The 22,553-nt window shown below is 33.9% G+C and overlaps 1 protein-coding gene across 5 annotated transcripts in view; it reads left to right on the forward strand.

Annotated features, from left to right (window-relative positions):
- tn (thin) overlaps positions 1-22,553 on the forward strand; it is a 74,137-nt gene that overhangs the window by 15,192 nt on the left and 36,392 nt on the right. For all 5 annotated transcript variants that reach the window (XM_065350447.1, XM_065350444.1, XM_065350448.1 and 2 more), the window contains exon 2: positions 6,868-6,973. The gene's annotated coding sequence lies outside the window, so the exon portion shown is untranslated. The remainder of the gene's footprint in view (positions 1-6,867; positions 6,974-22,553) is intronic.

Consider the following 22,553-nt stretch of genomic DNA (forward strand, 5'->3'; position numbering starts at 1 on the left):
ATGCCCCTCCTATTTTGGAGCCAAAAAATTCCCCCCTCCCCTCCCCCCTTGCCGGCAATGGCAAAAAAACATTTTTTTCAAGTAAACTGATCATATTTCAACGAGTTTTGAATAAAAAAAATTGAATTCATCCAAAATACATCGAGGAGACATGAGTTTAGCAACGTAAATTTTTTCAAAATTTTTTGGCGCCCAGGGGGGAGATATTGACAAATGGTACATACATTTTTTTTTCTTTTAGACATTTATCTTGCACAAGTACCAACTATTGACATTTTTCTACTGACAAGGTAGGTAGTTAGGCACCTATCCTATCTCCCAGAAAAATTGTTGAACCGAGCAAAGCTAAATCGAAAAAACATCTTGCGCAGTAGGCAAGATTAACCGACTTTGCTCTGTTATACAGGAGAATAAACAAATTTACCGAAATTTACGGATTTACCAAAATTTACCAATTTACCAAAATTTACCAGTATACCAAAATTTACCAATTTACCAAAATTTACCAATTTACCAAAATTTACCAATTTACCAAAATTGACCAATTTACCCAAATTTACCGACGAAATTTACCAATTTACCAAAATTTACCAATTTACCAAAATTTACCAATTTACCCAAATTTACCGATTTACCAAAATTTACCGATTTACCAAAATTTACCAATTTACCAAAATTTATCAATTTACTAAAATTTACGAATTTGCCAAAAATTACCCCAGCAATTTACTAACATTTACCTCAGTAATTTACCAGACATTACCCACTAATTTACTAATTTTCCATTTTACCAAGAATTACCCCAGCAATTTACCACCATTCACCTCAGTAATTTACCAGACATTTCCTCACTAATTTACCAATTTTTTACCGAATTTTAATTACCCCAGTAATTTACTGCCAAAGGTTTTTAACAATTTACCAAACTTTACCAATTTTTAACAATTTACCAAACTTTACCAATTTACCAAAAATTACCCAAGCAATTTACCAAAATTTTCGACCAACTTTAATTACGAGTAATTCACCAAAAATAACTAATCATTTTATTTACCTACCTACTAAAAATTACTATTAATTCACCAAAAAAAAAAAATTATCAAAATTTACTGGCTATTTACCAAAAACTTAATGTTTTTTGTTAAAACAAAAATTACACTAGAAATTTTTGAAAAATTTTGATTTTCTATGACAAAAAAATTTTGGACGGATAAAATTAACAAAAAAATTAACAAAAAATTTTCTCCTCTTGACTCGCGCGGGATTCGAACACCCGACCTCCGGCGCACCAATCTGCAACCTACACACCCTAACCACCCCATCTGTTTGTTGGGGGTGAGCCGTTTGCGAGATATAAGGGTTTACACAAATTTCTGCTTATCCATAACGTTGAAACACACTTAAACGTTCATATCTCGTAAACGGCTGAATCGATTTCGACCAAATTAAAAATTTCTCTAGTTCAGTATCAAAGCAATATTTTGCCATCATCAGTTTCGACTTAAAGTTCGGAGCTTTTGAGTTCAGCCCGGCACAAATTTATACATAAATTGATATATAAATAAATAAATAAATATTCTAGGGGGTAAACTCGTAACTTTTTTATAGATTAACCAGCAAACTCATAACGTTTTGACAAACTCGTAACCTTTTTAGGACGTGACTTTTCGATCAGGTGCCATATGAATCTACAAGGTGTGGGGAGTCTACTGGCAAAGTTTGAGCAGGGACGTGAGATTGCCGTTTATACACTTTCTCTTTTGACTCAATTTTCAAATGAGTACATAGCCTAATTAATAGGTATGAGGATATGAGGAAAAGGTTTTTATTGCCAAGAATCATTTTTTACGTTTTTTACGTTCTGTTTGGTGATTCTGGTGGTTGAAGATGTCCTCTTTCACATGGCGTGGTCAAAAATCGTCTAAAATAAATTTTTGACTGCTGAATTTTAATTTTGAGTTGATTATACAGGGCCGAATTTTCGTGTTTTTCAATCTAAACATTGATTTTATGGGAAAAGTATGCATCATAGGAAAAAAATGCAATGAAGGAAATTGTAGAGAATTAAATTTCCTTTCTGCTCAGAGCTGGTTATTTTTCTGTAGGATGCTTTGTTAAAAAGGCATTTGCAAAAAACAGAGACGTATGAGACTTTAAAAAAAAAGCTTTCTTGAAAAATAGATGTTTTGGCAATGAGACACTTTCCACAGGTCACCAAAAAATTAAGTTAACGAATATAACGCGGCCTAACATCGAGTACTATCAGGCCTACGGGGTGACGCGTCGAGCGCATGCACAGCAACGAAGTTATAGAGGGGTCTTGAGATTGCTGTTTATACAAAACGTTACGAGTTTGCCTGTATGCGGCTATATATAAATATATAAATATATATATAAACTTATCTCGTTTTGCGCCATACGTCTTATCGTGATCAGCACACTCCGAAACGTCAAGAAAATCCACCCCCACCCAATTCTTGAACCATCATGACAAATACAATACCTTGACTTTCCGTTTCACGGCAAAGTCGGTAAAAGCATCGAACAAATCAACAGCCAAAATTTTATACATTGAAGGACATTTTTCGATTTTTGGTACATTTTTGTAGACGTAGCAAAAATGTTTTAAAAAATCAAAATTTCACCAAACTGAGCTTGAAAACTGAAGTTTGGTATGATTTTTGACCTTATAAATCGATTGAAAACAGTTTCAAATCGTTTGAAGTAATCTTTGAGCCTCCAGCAGATTTTTGAAAGTTTCAATTTTCACAATATTTGACCCAATGAAGTCGAAAAGCTAAAGTGTTCTACTATGTACCCTAAAATCATCTTGCGTCAACGTCAAGTGGGTCACTAACAAGTACATATCATTCGAGCTTACCTATATTCGTATTAAAATTGAATTGGACAGATTTTAAGGGCATTTTTCGAAACCTGGAATCGACTCAGCATGTTATTACAAATTCCAGGTCAGTCTACACACAGTGAATTTTTCAAAGTTTTAAATATGAAATCGCTGTATGTAGAAGTTGCATCGGCAGAAACCGATTTTGCTAAAATGGTATACTTATAAATGATCAAGTAGGTGACAAGCAGACCCCAACCGCATGTATAGGTGTTGAAGTTGGATTTTGCAGATTTTGACTTATTTTTTTTTGTTTCAAAAACTGGTGTCTTCAAAACGTGGCTGGGAAGTCTAGGAAGGCTTAAAAGCGTCTCCAATCAACTCAGCATGTTAAAATTGAGGTAGACATGAATAAAATTTTGGCTTATCAGCTTCGTGGATCGACATTTAATTCTGCTGGAGGCTCCAAAATTGCTCAAAACGATTCGAAACTGTTTTCAATTGCCTTAGGGTGTCGAAAATAGAATACATATCAAATTTCGACTTTCTAGGTCAAGTCAGTGAAATTTCAATTTTTTCGCAATTCGCCAAAAATAGAAAAATGCACTCCAGTATCTGAAATTTTTTAGAGGGGTGAACGATGTATTTCGATTTTTGATTTAGCTGTGTGCTGTGTTCGGATCAAAAACTGTCGCACCGGTTGAGATATCCTAATTTTTTCTATCATCTCCTAAAATCTTTTATAGTCATCACACGATTCAGCCGTGAAAAACATCAGCAGGGTGTTTTGACAAAACCCCTAGAAAATAGTTTTCAGATTTTTTTTGTTCCTCGCTGAAATGCCCTCGAGATATTTTTTGAATCTTTTTATCCCCCCCCCCTCCCACCGGTTTTCTCAAGAAATTCTTGAAAGAAAAAACAATAAACAATAACGTATCCTTGAATTATAAATTAGTTCATTAAATTGAGCCTTTTTACAACTTTTTTAGCTCCTAGATACTGACAAATCAAAGATCATTACAAAAAGTTGGTTCATATTAAATGTTCTACTTCTAAGCCTGTAAACATTGAAAGATCTGAAATATATCTAGCAGATATTTAATAATCTTATGGAACACCCTGTATTTGAATTATGCTCATTTTATTTAAACTTGTCCGAAAAACTCAGGCGAGAAAAATACACCAATTCATTTTCATTCCATTTTACAAATAAACTACAGCCTACCTATAACAAATACGAAGAATTTTTTTCACCTTGCATAGTGGACAAATCTTTATTTTCCATCAAATGGAATTTTCTGCTCGATTGTTAGACAAGTAGGTGGATACCCGAAACGTAAACATTTAAAGAATTCCGAATAGTTTGATTAAATAACAATTGCTCGGTATTTATGGAATGTTATCTCGTTTTTTTGGGAGGCAAAAGAAATAAAGATGAAAAGTCCTGTGGATAAAAAAAAAGAAAAGAAAGAAGAAGGTATAGGCTCGGATACGTACGACGGGGAGAAAATCTTTAAAAATTCATTGTTCCTTAGAACAAAGAAAATACTCCGAGTTAATTTTACGCACGTGCAAGATTGAAGTTTCGTACTTTAAAAGCCAAACAACGACGAGATCAAAGTGTAAGAAAAATGGCGCAAAGTTTTATAAAAAGCAATCAAATATCATTTATTACGTTCGAGGTTCTGTCCACGAGCATAGATAAAAGATAGGTACATACGAGTACAACGTATGTGGAAAAAACACCATCATCTCATCTTTCAGATTGGTTGCGTGCGATCCATCATTGTAGGCTTTTAAAAATTCTACGGCTGTAGAAGAAGCGAAATTAGTTATTTACACCGCAATACAGAAACGTATAAATTCCCAAATCAATGGCAATAAGAGTTTAAAAACGAAAAGTCTAAATGGCTTGAATTATAAGAATTTTGGGATTTGTAGTAGAGGCGAGGCGAGGCTAGGGCTAGGCGAACGCAACGAATTGTGCTTATAACGTACTCGTATATAATACGTGGAACGATAAATTAGAAAAGGGGGTGCATACAGCTCGTGTGAAATTTCTCCAGACATAATAATCGGAGCTGCGCTGGAAATTCAGCGAGCAAATTTTTCATCGGCTGAATTGAAAATCTCGCTAGATGGGTGTTAATTCTTTGCGATGTTTTTGACTTTTATACTTAATCGCCCGAAGGATTATTAATAATTGATAAATTATTGTACGAAAAATGATGACGTTACATTGAAAACTCTCGTATTTGACGTTTTATTTCGCGAATTACATTTTCCAATGGGGGTCGCAAACGCAATTTGTGCACACGAGTTTTCGCCAGCGTTTTCAGGGCACTTAATGAGTATTTTGTGACGTATGTTTTTATAAAAATATAATAGGTTAGGTACTACCAAGGTTTACTACGAAATCACGAGTAAAAGTCGTTAAATAGGTTGCGAGCCAGCCCATTGCGGACCATTAAACGTTTTGCGTGCCATGTTGCTGTTGCTGATGGTTGAGGAAGACACACTCGACAGTGCGCTGTTTTTACTGCTAACATTCTCATTCAGCACTTTTCGCTACTTCGACTCGTAAAGATTTTATCTATTTATCTACGACGACGAAGGGAGCGGAATTCACTTAGATCTGGTATTCTTTCTTTACTTTTGCAACTTTAAACGTATTTTTTCGTACAGTCTGCTGCATTAGTAGCATTACTGTGCTATAGAGATTTTTGAATTTCAAACAGCACGATGAGCGAATAATAGGTAGGTGAATTCGGTATACTGTTTAGTGTTTGTAGACTAGATCAGAGGAGGTAATGGTAGATATAGCTAGGTAGTAAGAGTTTGAAGAGTTTCACTGTTTGAAAATGAACATCGCAAAGTATGGCGAATTTGTAATATGCAAGTGGTTTTCTCTCACGTAGCGTTTGGTTGTGCTAAGCTCTACGCGACTACATAAGGGTAAAATAAACGAGAACAAGAGAGAAACAGAATAAGAGGAGGTAAGAGGTACCTACATCGCGAGAATGCATCGGATCGGATGAAGACAAGGTGAGAGAAAATAGCGGTATCGGTATCGGTATAGGTAGTAGGTAGTAGGTATATACGAGTATATCGGCGGTACCGGCGCTGACGTATTTTACTTACATATGAAAATTACCATTTAATATTACCACAATCTATTATGTATGTAATCTATAGCTAACCACAAAACAAACTCACAAACAGGGAAATGAAAGTACTAAGTTGAAAATTTATATCTTCTTCATTATTGTGGAAATGTGTACGCGAGCTAATGTATTGGAAAAGGACCTATTCTCAGTTTAAGGGTTCGAGCTTTAATCGAATCCCTACTGAGTAAGCTTTTTTTCTTGGTATTTTCATTGAATAACGACTATAAGCTTATATTCTACATTTCCATGCCAAATACGTCGCGAAAAAAGTTTTCCTGTTCATCGTTCGCTATTGTTAAGTGTCAAAGGCGTAGAAAAGGCGCCAAATGCGAGCGAATTATCGAATACGAATCTCTATATACGAATACGTCATCTCTGTACACAATTTTGTACCTTTTTCTTTCTTTCTTTTTTTTTTTTTAATGCGGATCATCAATTTGCGTATACGCATATATTCGACCCGAAACCGAGCATTCAATTGTGAATCATTCACACTTGATGGCTTTTATTGAAAATGATATCTCTATACGAGGTGCACGTCTTTGAATTTTCAAAGTGAATCTGAACTCTGACATCGTGTCGAGTCATCGTGTGGTTTCAAAGCGGCTCGGCAGAATGGTTTTGTCGAGAGATTAAACTCGACCTAATATTTCGTACGTTTCTTTTCATCATGTTCATTTGTTGTTATAGTATGTATTTGCGAATATGGGATATACTGCAGGTATCTCTAGCTTAAGTATTGAATTATTAGTTTGCTTTTGGTCAACGGACATCTAAACTAAGCACATCTTGTTTATGTGTGGTAGATATGTTTGGATATATTTATTCACAAAAAATATTCATTTTGTTTTTCAGATTCGAAATGAACAGATAAAGAACAGCGTACCCGTAGGGTGCCTCGAACAAATCTTCTCAACTAGGAAGAACCATCAAGAAAATTCTGTAACTTAATTCGAACAAGGTAAGAAATGTTCATTCGTGATAATTTGACCTACCCACTGATATGTAGGAAGTAGGGGATGATTTTTCTACGAGCTCCACTGTGGAGATCGTACGTCAGTTGAGCCTATATGTTTGATGACATCCCTTCTTTATCGCAAGTAGCGAATATAGCTTATAGGAAAATCAGAAAATTGTCATTTAATTGGTAAGATTTCGAGTACCTACACGAGTCCATTCTTATGTTTCAAAAATTAATCTGAAGAGTGCCTCATGAATTCTAAGTTCTCAATTGTGGATCTTAGTTCAAATATGTATTCGAACTTTCGATGAGATATACATATTACATACTCAAGTAGTGAAAAACTATTTTTAGAGGAACAGGAAACGTAAAATTTCCCATTATTCACCTAAAAATTCTCAAGTATCGTAAAAAATTTTTAAAGGTACGTATTTTACAAATTTTTCTGTTGAATTAGCAATCGACCAGTGCTGTCAACAACTTTTAGAAACAATGCAGAAAAAAGAAAACTGTTTTCAATACCTATGTTTCATTTACAAAATCATAGCCAGAAAAATGGCATTTATCGTCAATCCATTGACAAATTGGGGAGGGAGGAGGGGAGATTTTTTCACATGTCCGTCTACATATTGGTGAAATATTTCAAAAATGCAAAAATATTCATTTTTTAGGTTCCTGCTTTTGGTTAAAACGGTGGCGAAATTTTTTCAATATGCTTCATTTTTAAAATTACAGTATAGCACGAAAAATGGCACTTCTCGTCAATTCGTTGACAAATTGGGAGAGGGGGGATTTTTTTCACGTGTTCGTCTACACATTGGTAAAATATCTCAAAAATGTAAACCTTTTCATTTTTTAGGTTTCTGATGGTATTTTTGCAATAAGTGTAAAACTTGTAATTTTTTTTTCTCGAAAATGGAAAAAAATGCCTGTTTAATTTTTTGGTATGTTATTCTACATAGAAAGGACTAAAACTGAGAATTTTTTCAGAATTTTTACTCGTCGAGATCCTGGTTATATTAAAATAATTATAAGTTTTTAAATAGATTTCTTTAGGTTTTTGAAAGTGGAAACACTGATTTTGACATCATTTGTCAATTACCTTCTCATTGTACTACAATTTTTTAAAAAGTTCAAAATTCTATACCACCTGCAACTGGAGCAATTTGCAACTGAAATTTTCCATTTTCGGCCATTTTGAAAAACTTTGAAGCCCCACAGCTCCGCCAAAAAAAATTGAAAAAATGTCCGGTTCGCGTCATTCGCCATCGTTTGATGACCTCTACACATGATCTGATTTTGAAAAAAATGGAAGACCTTTCGTGCAGAAATCCGCCAATTTGGCAGGGAATGGCCCATAATGAGAATAGGTAATTTCAATTTTCATTCACTGCAAACTTGAATTCGTGAATTTACGTATATATCTCTCATTTGTATAACCTTGAATCGAAAACTTTTTTTTTGAATCTGGAAATTGAATGATCTGTTATCATCTTATCCAAAAAACGTTGTTTTTGGTCACATTTTTTAACCACCCATATGATTTATTAATCAATGCAGTTTCCTATCTAATTATGATATTTGTAAAAAAAAGTAGCATTTTTTGGTGTCTTAAATTTTCTATAAATTTTGATCGAATAGTTACAGCTCCAAAAACATTTCATCTTAAATACCAATTTCAATTGTCAATGGTCTCGAGCGCCCATTTTTGACAAAAATGAGAAAAAAATACATTTTTTAGAACTCTTCTCTGAAAAAATGCTGAATTGAAAAAAAAGCAGTTATGCTATAGGCATCGGCTTCAACTCTAGGATTTTTTATTCGGTTAGACATCTTATCTACTAACACTTTTGGGGCCTGTTTTCAACATGGATGAGAAAAAGTGTATCTTTTAGAACCCAAATTTTTCAAAAAAAAGGTCATAAAATCACTAAAAATGTGATTGGACAGGTGCAACTTCTAAGATATTTTATTTTTGATGCATGATTTGAGGGTCAATCCTGACATGAGTAATTGAGTAAGAAAAAAATGTATTTTAAGAGCTCTTTTTCAGAAAAAGTATACCTAGTATGAAATCTTTTTTTTTTTTGACATTTTTTTAGAAAAGAATAAATAAACCCCTGCAACTCTGGAAGTTCATAAAATGCAGGCCATTTCCTAGGTGGATCATAAATATAAAGATTTTCTCGATATGGTTTGCCTGGTGGGTCCGAATCTATCCTGGCTGGAATTTTATTTACCTTTCGTGAATCCAGAACCAGATGTTCGATTTTTTAAAAAATTTTAATAATCAGGAAGTCAAATAAGTACTTAACTACTTATCTCAAAGTCGTTCACGCCTGGTCGCCTGCATACACAAATATTTCCCCGCTTTGATTTATCCATGTCTTCGTGTCAATTTTTTATTCTCGATTTTTTTTCAATGAATGCTATATACGCCCCTAAACTATAGCGATAGTTAAGTACTCGTAAATAAGATCTTTCGTTGCTACTTGGAAGCTTCGTATGCATTACCATTTTTTAAAAAGAAGTACTAGTTAACCGAAGAAATTCTCTGTCATAGCTCATTTAAATAAAACCCCATTGAACACTAACGATGAGACTAATTGATAATAAATTCTAAACTCTCCGGTTTTTACACGGTTTGCATTAATGCGCCAAGCCAAAGAAAGAGTCGACCTTTGATAACGAATTTAGCGCGCTTTTCTGTCACAAGCTTGCAACTAAAGAGCATCACCTATAATCGTGCTCCTTTTTGTTGGTTAAAAGGTTAATAAGGGCAAAAAGTAAACTAACATAAAATCTGTAATTCATTTGCCATAGCTGAGTGCTTTTTAATTAGTACATTTAAGAATGCGTTTTTAAAATTTTTTTTTTGCATTTATCCGAGCTTGCAGTACCCGGTACTAGGTACCTATATAGTGAATTAATTCGTCGATTTATTTAATAGGTATTAAAAAATGGTAATGATTTTAAAGTTACGCCTCTTTGGAAAAAGCGGTGTTTTCAGCTAAAGTCAACAAAAATCTATTTCAAGAGTGTATTATTAGTTGAGCTTAAAGTTGTGTAGTTGTGTTTTAGTACATCGCGCTATCGCGTATTTTATCAGCAAATTAGCATTAAAGGATGCTTAGATTTTTAATGCTTACTTATTGTATCGTTAATTTTAAGCAACGCTGGTATTCTTGACGTTAATTTAATTTCGTGGTCGAACAATTCTCGTTGTTTTACGCCTCTTAGTTAGGTATTAATATCAAAGAACTATAGGTCTATATACTTCAATCTTGTGATAGAAATTTGACCATGTTGAAATCCCTGTTGCGGTATTGCGCTCTTTTTGATCCTATTTTCTGCAGTGTAAAAGTCTCTTATGTAAAAATATCATCAAAGACTTCAGTTTTGTGAACTGTGAAAGGACGAGTTAGGTACGTAGCTTCTGCATCTTTTTTAGCGTTGCTGTGCAGTGTGCAGTGTGCATGGGCTGAAAAGAAGAGGGATATAATGAAAAAAAAATTTAAAATTATTGAGTAAATTATCAGGAATGATTTCATTTAAAATTTGAGCAGCTTTTTGGGTTACATACCTATTGATAAAAAAATTTATAACTTTTCAAATAATTAGTTAAATGGATTAAGTGAACTTATCAAATGATTTCTTGTTGAAAAAAAAGAGAAAAAATATTTAATTGAAAAATTCATCACACGAAACGAACCGGTAGGTATTTTTCATTCTAGCGGCTGCGATAGAAATGCCATCAGGGAAAACTTTGCTTCTTAAATATTACTTTTTTCGCCAACCAGCCAGCATTTTCAAATCAACGTGAACACCTTTATGGTATTTTTCTTTTGAAGAGAATATGCAGGTGGTGCTTTTAGACCTTCTTGGGATAATTCTTCAAATACAAGGCCTAGCACACCGTGTTTTGCTTAATTTAAAAGTAAATTACACCTCGAAAGTAATTTCCAACTGAACATTCCTTTTACAGCATCTTGGAGTTCTTTGTTTGATACAATATTTCTAAAATTTACCATTTCATTTCATCGTAACAAATTGCCTGCTTGAAAATTTTTCACGCCACAAAGCACCTCGTCGAAAAATATACGGTGGTAATTTGGACTAAACGCATCGTCAAAGAAGCCCATTAAAATGTACAACACAGGCATTATTTTAAAATAACTGTTAGGGTCATACCTTTTATACTTATTTAAAAGGGGGCCCGTGAAAAAAAAAAAAAAAACATTCCATATACCTACCTACGGCAGCAACAATGTATAAAATAAAAATTTTTCCAGCATGAAACATGACTATACGATTACGAGTTTTTGCCCATTTTTTTTCTTCATTATTATAACAGACCGTAACAACACGACAACTCGTGTGTATCACGTGCATCGTATTCGTACTTCGTATTAGGTAGAGGTACTTAGGCCATTCATAGTACACAGCATACTGCATACAGAAGACCATAAAGTTGGCCAAAATCATTTGTGGCCGTTTTCCAAAAGAGACAAATCGCGATTCAGACTCCCAATAACGTTCACCTCGCGTTCGTTATTTTCAAAACATCGACTGTAAGAGTAAAATATTGGCAAATTTTATCTATTCCAACTGGACAGTTCAGCATTTATTATGGTACCTAGTGGAAATTATTAATTATTAGCTCTCAAAGTTTATCTATTAATACGTTTCCTCGATCGAAATAATTATTCGGTAGGTAGCTCCGGCTGTTAGGGTATAAGAAAGTATAATAATAGCTATCTCAATCCCGAACATTTTCCGTTGAAAAAAAAAACAAAACAGAAATTATGTATTTTTAATGTAATAAAAATATAAGGTCATTATTTTTAGCGAGTAGATATTTTAATCGTTATTTTTTGGTTTTTGTTTTCTTGTTAGATATTTTATGTAAACAAAAGCATCTCTCTCTTTTGTCGCCAACCATAATTATAAAGGCGTTAATCTGACATTGACCCTATATTCGTGTTTTTGCCCCAACGCAGCATAATCGTTTTCCTATATTGAAATACAGACAAAGGTCATTATAAATTATTACCAACGCAATATAGTGAAATATTTCAGCTTGTATAATACTCGTATTAGGTACGTATAAATGTATTTTGTCATCGTTGTTAACGGAACTGGAGAATATCTCATGTAAAAACGCCCTTCAAATCTAAAATTATTTTAGTTTCTGTACCATTGGTATTGATGTACCATACGTGTAGGTATTTTACTCATAGTATATACATACTTATACATATTCTATGTTTTTGACGACGATTTCGTCGCAGTAAGTTTGTTAACATTGAGATTCGCTTTGAACGAGTATGCGTCGCGCTTTTCTGTTCAACAATTCTGCGTAAATTTCAACGTCGTAGTCGTAGTCGTAGTCGTCGTCGTAGATTTCTTTGTCGAGCAAAAGTATGCAAAGGATCGTTATTTTTGGTTATTTTCACATCCTATACAAGGCGATTAGCCAAGGTTTAAAATATTTCGTCTAACGAGACGTAGTACATATGTTTTAATGATCTATGAATTTGAATGGTGGTAAAAGAACGCCGCGTAGTGACCCAGAAAAAATTCATTGAATACGTAAATGACCATTTGAAACCTTTTGAAAACTGAAAATACACGTTGTTTCGATGATGGTAGAGACAATTTCTGAGTATTCTGGGAACCTACACAATGTCTATTGTCTCGGAAATAAGTGCATTTTTCAGGAGGATTGTCTAGACTTAACCATACTGATCAATGTAGGTAAAGTACCTACTGAAAGTGTCCTGTATTACGTAATTAGTGAGCGAACTTGACGAAAAAGTAAAAAATAGGGTTTCCGAAGTTTAACTGGTGGAAAAAGATGATTATCGTTTATAAAATATAAGCCAAAATTGGAAAATCCATTGGTTTATTTACAAGCGAAAAAAGAAAGACGAAGAAAAACGTTTTCTACTAAGCGACATTAGGTAGGTACCTACTTCTGATTTTTGCAACATTTTGCATTTGCTCTAATTTTGGAATGCTATCAACTTTGAACGATTTTTTCAGCAATTATTTCCCAGTCAATTTTACTCAAATTTTATAAATTTTTGGCAACTTTTATACTTACAAGGGAGGTGCCCCAGGTGACATTCACCGATTTCAACGATTCTTGCATCATTGGATAGAGGACATCGAACATAGTCTAACCCCAAATTTTCAGCTGCTGAAGTTGATATGTATTTCAGCCGTCCTGGACGATTTTTCGATTTTCACATTGCAATTTTGAAAAAATCGAAAAATCGCCCTGGAATGCTGAAATATCAACTTCAGCAGCTGAAAATTTCACCATAGGCTTGTCTCATCTTATGTACTGAAATGCCAAAATAATATGAGGGGTTTCGGTATGCGACCTCCGCCGACTATTTTTGGCTAATTTTTCAAAATTCCCATGTGAAAATATAAAAATTGCACTGGAAGACTGAAATATCAACTTCAGCAGCTGAAAATTTCACCGTAGACTAGTCTCATAATATGTATTGAAATGTCCAAATAATATGGAAGGTTTCGGTATGCGACCTGCGCCGACTATTTTTGGCCAATTTTTCAAAATTCCATGTGAAAATAGAAAAATCGCCCTGGAAGGCTGAAATATCAACTTCAGCAGCTGAAAACTTCGTGGTAGACTATGTTCGATGTTCTCTATTCAATGGTGCAAGAATCATTGAAATCTGTGCATTTCACCTGGGACACCTCCCTTGTTAGTCATTTTTACGCTCATCTTGCAGTTTTTTGTACCTAATTCTTGTCAGATTTCATCCCCTCTTGGTGATATGAGATTAAAATGAATATTAAATGTTTGGTGTCAAATGTAGCCTACATAATTTTTTCTTCATTTTTGCTCAAATTCCAAGAAATTTCATCAATTTTTAGTCGATTTCAATCGTTTCTATGTCATTTTAAATTTTAACAAATGCTGGATTTCACCAATTTTGAATCTTTTAAATGATTTTTTTTATTTTTCCATGTCATTTTAAACCCCATTATTTTATGCTGCTGCAGTTTCTGCTAAATTTTGACAAATGTTGCTTTAGTCGGGGGCCCGTATAAGGATCTACTGCACCCCCGCCCCCGGCGATCCTCTGGGACAACTTTTTTCTTAAAGGGAGAGTCCTGAGTTTCTAGCCCTTTTCCTAAAAAAAAGTGGCCTTACCTCCAAAATGGCGACCATTTTGATTGACAGGTCAGCCGAAATCGCAGATTTTGCGTTCCAACACGGACTTGCATGAAATTTTTTAAGCCATACAAAGGTAGGTCGAAAGATCAGGCAAAAATTCATCCTCTGTCAAAATTTCAAGTGCTAAAGTGCCTTTTTCGATTTTTGGTGAATTTTCAAAAATCAAATTTTGGCCAAAAATATGGAAAAAATCAAAATTTTACCAAATTGACCTAGAACGCTGAAATTTGGGATATATTCTGTTTTCGACCAGTCAAATCAATTGGAAACTATTTCAAATCGTTTTGAGCAGTTCTGGAGCCTGCAGCAGATTTTTGAAACTCGAAATTTCCACAAAATTTCATCAAATGGCAACTAATTTCAATACATACGCTTCGAAGTCGACTTCAGATGGATTTCAAGTCGTTTTGGAGCCTCCAGCGACTTTTTGAAAATTACATGGAGCCTCCAGTATATTTTCGAAACTTAAAATTTCCCAAAAACTTCATCAAATAGAGATGAAAAGTCGAAATTTACTCTGCACCTGCACTCCAATTTTAACACCCTCTGAAGTCGACTTCAGGTGGGTTCAAGTCATTTTGGAGCCTCCAGCTACTTTTTGAAATTTAAAAATGATACAAAAAAATCAAGAGTGTTTTAATATTTTTGTCAATTTAATTCGTAATATGACTGGGATGGAATGATTTTAATGCCTTTAAAAGTGTTTTTACGTCATTTTTAACAATATGTTTTAATCACGTTTGATGATGTATGGCATAGTTTTTGATTTTGTTGAATTCTACTGAAATTCTATACCTATTCCGCAAAATCGGTTTACCAGAGAAGAAAATGATTGAGTCTGATCAGGTTTGATCAGATTTATGGAGATCTAGAAGTTCCAATCTGTTTTATCCTATATTGGATCTGATCAGGTCTGAACAGATGTAATCCGTTCAATACGTTCATCTGACCAGTTCTAATTATGCTGTAAAATTGGATCACGAAAATGTTGAGATCTGATCAGATCCAATCATTTTTCCGCACGTTAGGTAGATCTTTTCGAACAAAAAAAAATGGTTGAAATGGGGATCGATTGATTCTTGTTCTACTACATTGAATGTTTTCCTAATTTTGTTATGAGAACTCGTACCTATCTTCTGCGCACCTTATTTTTATGAGATTCATCATCCAATAAACTTATACCTACTGGCGTGAAATTATAATGAAATGTAGTTTTGATCACTATTATACCTATACTACCTTACCTACGAGTACATATGTACGTATTTATTGCGATGTGTAGATATAATTTTATCGCAACTTTCCCTAATCGTTAGCCCTCAATGATTAGCTATAAATTTAACGACGCCGTCGCCGACGACGAGTATTTCAACACGTTATATTTAATTCATTCCACCAAAATTCTACGGTGTTGGACCGTTTCGACGTACACGCTTTGCTGCATCAGCTAACGGTTAGTTCAATCAGATGGACTGAACGTAAACCATGAATACTGAAATCTGTAATTACCGCAGATGTGATAAAGAGAAAGGATTCAAACCATACTCCTTTGGTAAAACGTCGCGTCGCGTCGTCGTTCACTCTATTTCTGTATGCAAATTTGATAAAGTTAACGGTGTTTTTCGTCACTGGCTCACTGCTGGTTTTTACATCGACTAGTCTAGTTGTACCAATTTCATTATACGCGAAATTGCGGCGCGTACGCCGTACGTAGAACTATGTTGGAGAACCATTTTGCAGGTTTTTTTTCTCGATGATATAATTTTCAGCTGACTTGTGTTATATTGTACACTCAGACGCTGGTTATGAGTTATTTAGGTACTTTGCCTATGCCTACCTAACGTAAGTTTATAGGTAGACACTTAGACAGTGTAGAAAGTCAACTCCAAATTCTCATTCCTGTTCGTGCTCGTATAGGTATCTACACTTGATTTTTTCTGCTAACGATTAATTTGACAAGACATTTTGTAGGAAGTTCAAAGCAAGTTAGATTTGTATGGGAAAAGAATGTAGGTATTTTCTCAAAGATGTGCCAAATTTTATACGAAAATATTGTTTCGGATACGTTCACGTAGGCAGGAAGAATGATATGCGAAGCAAATATATCGTTTAACCGTGGGAATGGTTGGTCGGCCGAACGCGAAGGGCTGTTTTAATTAAATATTTGCCTTTTCCAGTTAATCCTAACGTTTTAACGTACATTACGGTTTCAGACCGAATATTATTAAAGCTTAGACGTATATGAAATTTTGCCACAAAATTATATGTAAATTCGATTCAAAATAATGTGCAAATTAAAATTTGTCGGTTTATGTTATCAATCGTTATCGTAATATCCTCAATACGGTTGTAACGTGGGTTAATTAAATACGCGGTGCGGTGCTTTCAAATTGTAAACCATCTTCAGCAGGCTCTCCCATTCAAAGCTGATTGGCTACGATTGAATTTTTCAACTTTAATTAAATTTTTACCCTCATTATTAATTTTATTTACTCCGAGTATTGTTTACATAATTAATTATTTCTCTTTGATATCTCTATAATAATAATAGGTTTTCTTTTCTCTCCTGTTTAATAGTGTTTTTGAATGTGATTATGGATTTGGATGGTTATTACGTTAATTTGTCTGTATATACGTATTTATGCCTATCACTTGTATCGTTTTTGTTCTGGATTGTCAATGTATTTAAAAGGCAATTGTAGGTGTAGAATTTTTTTCAGCTTTGACCATTTTCTTCAAATTGATCCTTTCTTAATTTGCAATCGTCTCTCGAGTTGGACACATTTTTGATTTTGAAAATAACGAGTTAAAAAAACTTATAAATGTATTTGGATTAAAAATTTCAAAAAAAATTGTTTTATTCCTACAAAGTGATTTTTTGGAAAATCTTGCTATATATCGATTCCAAGAATTTCACTAAACTTTTTTTACACCAGCGAATATTTTTCATCTTATTCCCTCCTCTCCTCATTTTCAATAGAAAAAAAAACACAAACGAAAAAAATCAGCTCACTTTGGTATCGACTTTCAGAATTCGTATAGAGTCGCTAATGTATTCATTTCTATTCAATTTTCAAAATTGAAATGATATACTCGTATTTTGAATTGCTATATGTTGAATATAAAAATATATAAAACGTTTTTCATTCATATTTTTCAAATAACAACTTTATTTCGAACAGATATACGTATATCTACTATATTAAGGTAGGTATAGAGGTACCTATCTAGTACCTATATTTATGTAGATATCCTAAGCACCTATTTTACCATCTCTATTACGTATTATTTTCACGAAGATATTTTCTTATTTTAAGATGATAGTAGATTAAAATTTTGAATTGAACTTTAATTAAAGTATACTTATAATGGGTAGAAAGTTTGCCAAGATTTAGGTAATTTAATGATAATTTTGGATAATGAAACGATAATTCTTTTCATTCTTTAATTCATTAGTGCAGAGGAGATGGTATAGGATTAGAGATAGTTTCTTATCTCGAACGCGTTGGCTAGAAATTTTAATCGTGTAAGCAAGAGCCATTTAGTGTTAGTTACCCCTGTCTTTCTTTTCAGGCACTTTATATTCGAGAAAAACGTAGCAATTATAAAATACATTCAAATTCTCAAAAATTTATAGAGTAAAGAAGAGAAACGCGGACGGTTTTGTATGCAATTATGCTATTGTGGTAGTCGACTAGTAATCCTGAAAAAAATATAAATTAAGACTTTCTGGCAATAATTTTTTCCAACTATAAATCCTTTACGTTCTTTGAGAATGGAAAAAAATTCCTCGAACTTGAAATACCTACTTACCTATACTCGTATTCGCAATTTTTCGTCGTTTTACGAGTATTCGCTGTTGAGAGAAGTTTAAGTAGGTATAAAAGCCTACACTTGTATATATACGTTAGCAGTATACAGGTTCTGCGTTGAAGATTTCATTGAATTTCCAGCATCTCATTTATTTAAAATTTTGATCAGATACTCGAATGAAAAATACGCGACGCGGGATTATGATAATTCTTTGAAAACACATTTTTTTCCACAGACTCGCGGTAGTTGTTCTAGATTTTCTTATCGCAACAACCGCAGTCATTATTCTAAATAAAATTTACTTCACCGACGAAAATATTTTTCCACTTGGAAATGAATCCGAATCCGGTGTAGCATTACTTTGGCTTTGACTGTTAAATGGGAAAGAATGCCTTGACCAGATACGGAAAACCAAAAAAAAAACAAAAAAAAAACGAATTTCACTCTTGCAATAATTCACCTTCATGCTCAGTTGACCAATTTGGTAAATGTGCGATACTCGAGTGGGAAATTTAAAAGTCTGAATTCGCACGTGAATGTGGAAAGGTGTGTGTAGTGTACTTGGCGGAGACATATCGCAGTCTCTACCAATAAATTATATTTTGAATTATACCCACCTTCGTAGGTAGGTATGTGTCGCGGTATAAATACATTTTCAAATAGGTGAAATTAATTTTTTTTTTTTGGTTTGCTCGATGGTATATGCTATGTAAATTGTTCATAACTTATAGCTGCGTACCTATTAATTCCAAGTATACATTTTCTGTTTCATTAATTTTAAGACATATGTTTCTACTGCAGACAGGTACTATATTACGATATACGTGAGTGCCATATTATAATTTATTTGCAAAAAAAAAGGCGATAAAAATGCATTTTATGCACATTTTGAATATGAAAGATCTCCAGCAGATTTCTTTAATTTTCTAGTTTGAAAAAAATCTTGCCGATTTGACCATTTCAATCAATGTAGGCTCAACTTCGCGAACTCAGTCTCTGTCAATTCAGATCTACATTTCTTGACACAATCATTCAAGGGTGAGGGAAAATTAAGATTTTGCGATGTCGGATCATCTTAAAGCTTTCAATTGCGTCACGTCATAAATTTTTTCGCTTGAAAGAAAAAAAAATAGTTTGCGAAGAAAAATTTGAATTTGAACTACAAGAAACAGATTCAGAAAAACAGCTGTAATCCATTTGAATGGTCTCGAAGATGGTACCTTTGTGCGAGTGTTCAAGCATTTGAAAGTTTAATTTCGTTGAATCATTTTTTATGAAATTTTTTGAGTAGGTATACTGGAAAATCTAATGATCTGCATGCCGGAGGCTTTTGGATAGCTCGAAAATGCTATTAATCGTTTCGAGAGTTTGAAAAAAATGTCCTAACTGAATTTCAGCGATCTACGAATTTCAGTCTTCAAATTTTGTCATTTTAGATCAAATTTTAATTTTAAAAAATTCATAAAAATTGATGTCAGTTTATGTAAAAGAGTTTTCGAAAACTACTTCGAGAATATGCCAGAGGAAAAGCCATTACAAACCGAATGACTATTTATTAATTAATAAATGTAAGCAATTGTTAGGTAAAACAAAACATCATCAAAGGAATATGCAAATTATCTAAATCAATATCGATAATCAATCAATTGAGGTTGTCAGGTCCAGAGTTCTGGCTTGGCTGGAACTTGGATGGATGATAAGCGATCTGTAATAAAAATAATTGCTTTTGAGTACACACATGTACTACTCATAGATCATGCAAGGCTCATAAATAACTCTTAGATAACTCGTAAATAATCTCAATCAATTGAGGAGCTCACTGCAAAAATAGTCCTTGTCACATCACCACTTAGACCCTATACACTCCATTGCACCTATAGCCCACTGCGGAGATCAATTGTTGTGATGATGAAATGGCTGTCAAGTTGGTCTACCCTGAGTAGCCTGGAGAGGAATTGCATTACAGAGTTTACATTCATAATACCAGGTACGCTCAAGGAAGAGCTTGGGAGTTGCACAGGTTCTAAGAGGTCATGTGACAAGGGCTATTTTTGCAATGAACTTCTCAATTCTAAAAGATCTCTGTCTCAGGCCATGCAATATCAGCCATGGCCAACTGTGGGGATGCTTCGGACCTGAGTGCCAATAATTGACCCGTGGTTCACCCATCACATCAGTGTCAGTATCACAGAATGATCTTCAACAGCCTACTAGCAGCGTTGTAACAGGGATGCCCTAGGCACCAAACACAGATTTATCTGAGAGGACCGCATCGTCGCCTGTATGGCTTGTCACACATACTGCATAGTGGTGACCCTTTGAGTCTCCCCCCCCCCCAGGGTCCTGACTCACTGACTAGACATATAATGTGTGTATCAAATGGTGACCACTGTACTAATCACAATCACTGTCCCAATTAAAATCATATCCAGGTACATTGCATGAGCAATGCAGCAAGATATCATTCAAACAACTAAAGCGAGGCATATCCTAAACAAGTATTCATGTATCAGTGTACTCAGTAAGATAACTTACATATTTGCATAATATTGGTATCATATTTGTAATTGTCAATACAGCATCAATGGAGCAGGTATCTCTTAGGCAACCAGGGAAAATAGCAGCAACGAGCACAGGCACTTTACTCACAGCACAGTCTTACATCGACTGAGATCTCTGTGCTCAGACAAACTCTTTGCTGGTATATTTGTACTCAATAAGTGGGAGAACCTCTGCCCCCATCACCCATGGTCACTAAAATAACCCCTCATAATAAATGCAACTCAATGCAGCTGCACAATGCATATTTGTGCATCATAAAAATCTACATAAGTACATGCGTATTTGTGCATTGTAAAAATATATAGCAAACACATCTATATATTAAAATTATGACCGGATTTTTGTAATACTGAGATCTCAGGAACGGCTGAACCGATTTTGATCAATGAAGTCTCAAAAAAAAGCTTTTGACCCGTAGATGTGCAGGTTTTTATCAAAAGTTCAAAAAGTTGCACCATAAAGCTCAAAAAAGCTCAATAATTGATCTTAGCCTATACGTAGCGCATTTAACGTATACAGAGAAGTACGTATATTATACCTTGAAAGAGCATCGAAAGAAGTGTAATGTCAAAGAAAAAAGTTTTCAAAAAAGTTGCGCCTTAAAGCTCAAAAAAAGCTCAATAATTGAATTTAGCCTATATGAAGCGCATTTAATGTATACAGAGAAGTACGAATATTATACCTTGAAAGAGCATCAAAAGAAGTCTAATGTCGAAGAAAGAAGTTTACAAAAAAGTTGCACCTTAAAGCTCAAAAAAAGCTCAATAATTGATTTTAGCCTATATTTAGCGTATTTGATGTATGTAGAGAAGTATGTATATTATACCTTGAAAGAGCATCGATAGAAGTCAAATTTTGAAGAAAAATGTTTACAAAAAAAGCTGCGCTGTAAAAAGCTCAAAAAAAGCTGAATTATGACCGGATTCTTTTGACTCTAAGATCTCAGCAACGGCTGAACCGATTTTGCTCGACGATGTCTCAAAAAAAATCTTTTGACCCGTAGATGTGCAGGTTTTAATTAAAAGTTCAAAAAGTTGCGATGTAAAGCTCAAAAAAGCTCAATAATTGATTTTAGCCTATATGTAGTGCATTCAATGTATACACAGTAGTACGTATATTATACCTTGAAAGAGCATCAAAAGAAGCCAAATGTTTAAGAAAAAAGTTCACAAAAAAGTTGTGCCTTAAGCTCAAAAAAAGCTCAATAATTGATGTTAACTCTATACTCAAAGCCTTTAACGTATAAATAAAGAAGTACGTACTATATTATATACTTTGAAAGAGCATCACAAAAAGACAAATCTTGAAGAAAAAAAGTTTCAAAAAGTTCCAGGTCAAAGCTAAGTGAAAGCTTGAAAGTTTTGAATTATGACGCTGATTCTTTTGTCTGTGAGATCTTAGCAACTGCTGAACCAATTTTGATAAATGACATATCGAGAAAGGCTTTGAAGTGTAGTTGTGCACTGTGCAGGTTTATGTTAAAACTTCAAACAGTTACACTATAAGCTCAAAAAAGCTCAATAATCGATTATGCTATATTTGGTGGGTACACAAAAGTACCTACATTGTACCTCAAAAAGTCTCCGCGGAAAAAAAACTTATGACAAAAAAAAACGTTCAAAAGTTGAAAGTTGTGGTCATGCAGTATTTGATCTTATTTGATGTTTAAAAAAAATATACAGATTGTACCTTGAAAGAGCACAGTAAAAAAACCATTCTAGACTGTAAAAAGCTTTTAAAAATTGTCGGCAAAAGTTCAGCGAAAGTTTAAAAATTCATTATGAGTCGGTTTTTTGTCTCAGCAAGTTCTCTGCAATAGCTGAACCGATTTTGATAAACAGCCGCTTGATAGAAAGTTTTTGAATAGTACATAGATATGCAGGTTTATGTTGAAAGTTCAACAATTTTCAGCATGAGCTGAAAAAAGCTTGAAAACCATTTACTAAATTTTGAAATGTGAAACGAAGTTACGACAAAAAGTTGATTTTATAA

Source organism: Planococcus citri, chromosome 2, assembly GCF_950023065.1.
Source record: "Planococcus citri chromosome 2, ihPlaCitr1.1, whole genome shotgun sequence".
Lineage (NCBI taxonomy): Eukaryota > Metazoa > Arthropoda > Insecta > Hemiptera > Pseudococcidae > Planococcus > Planococcus citri.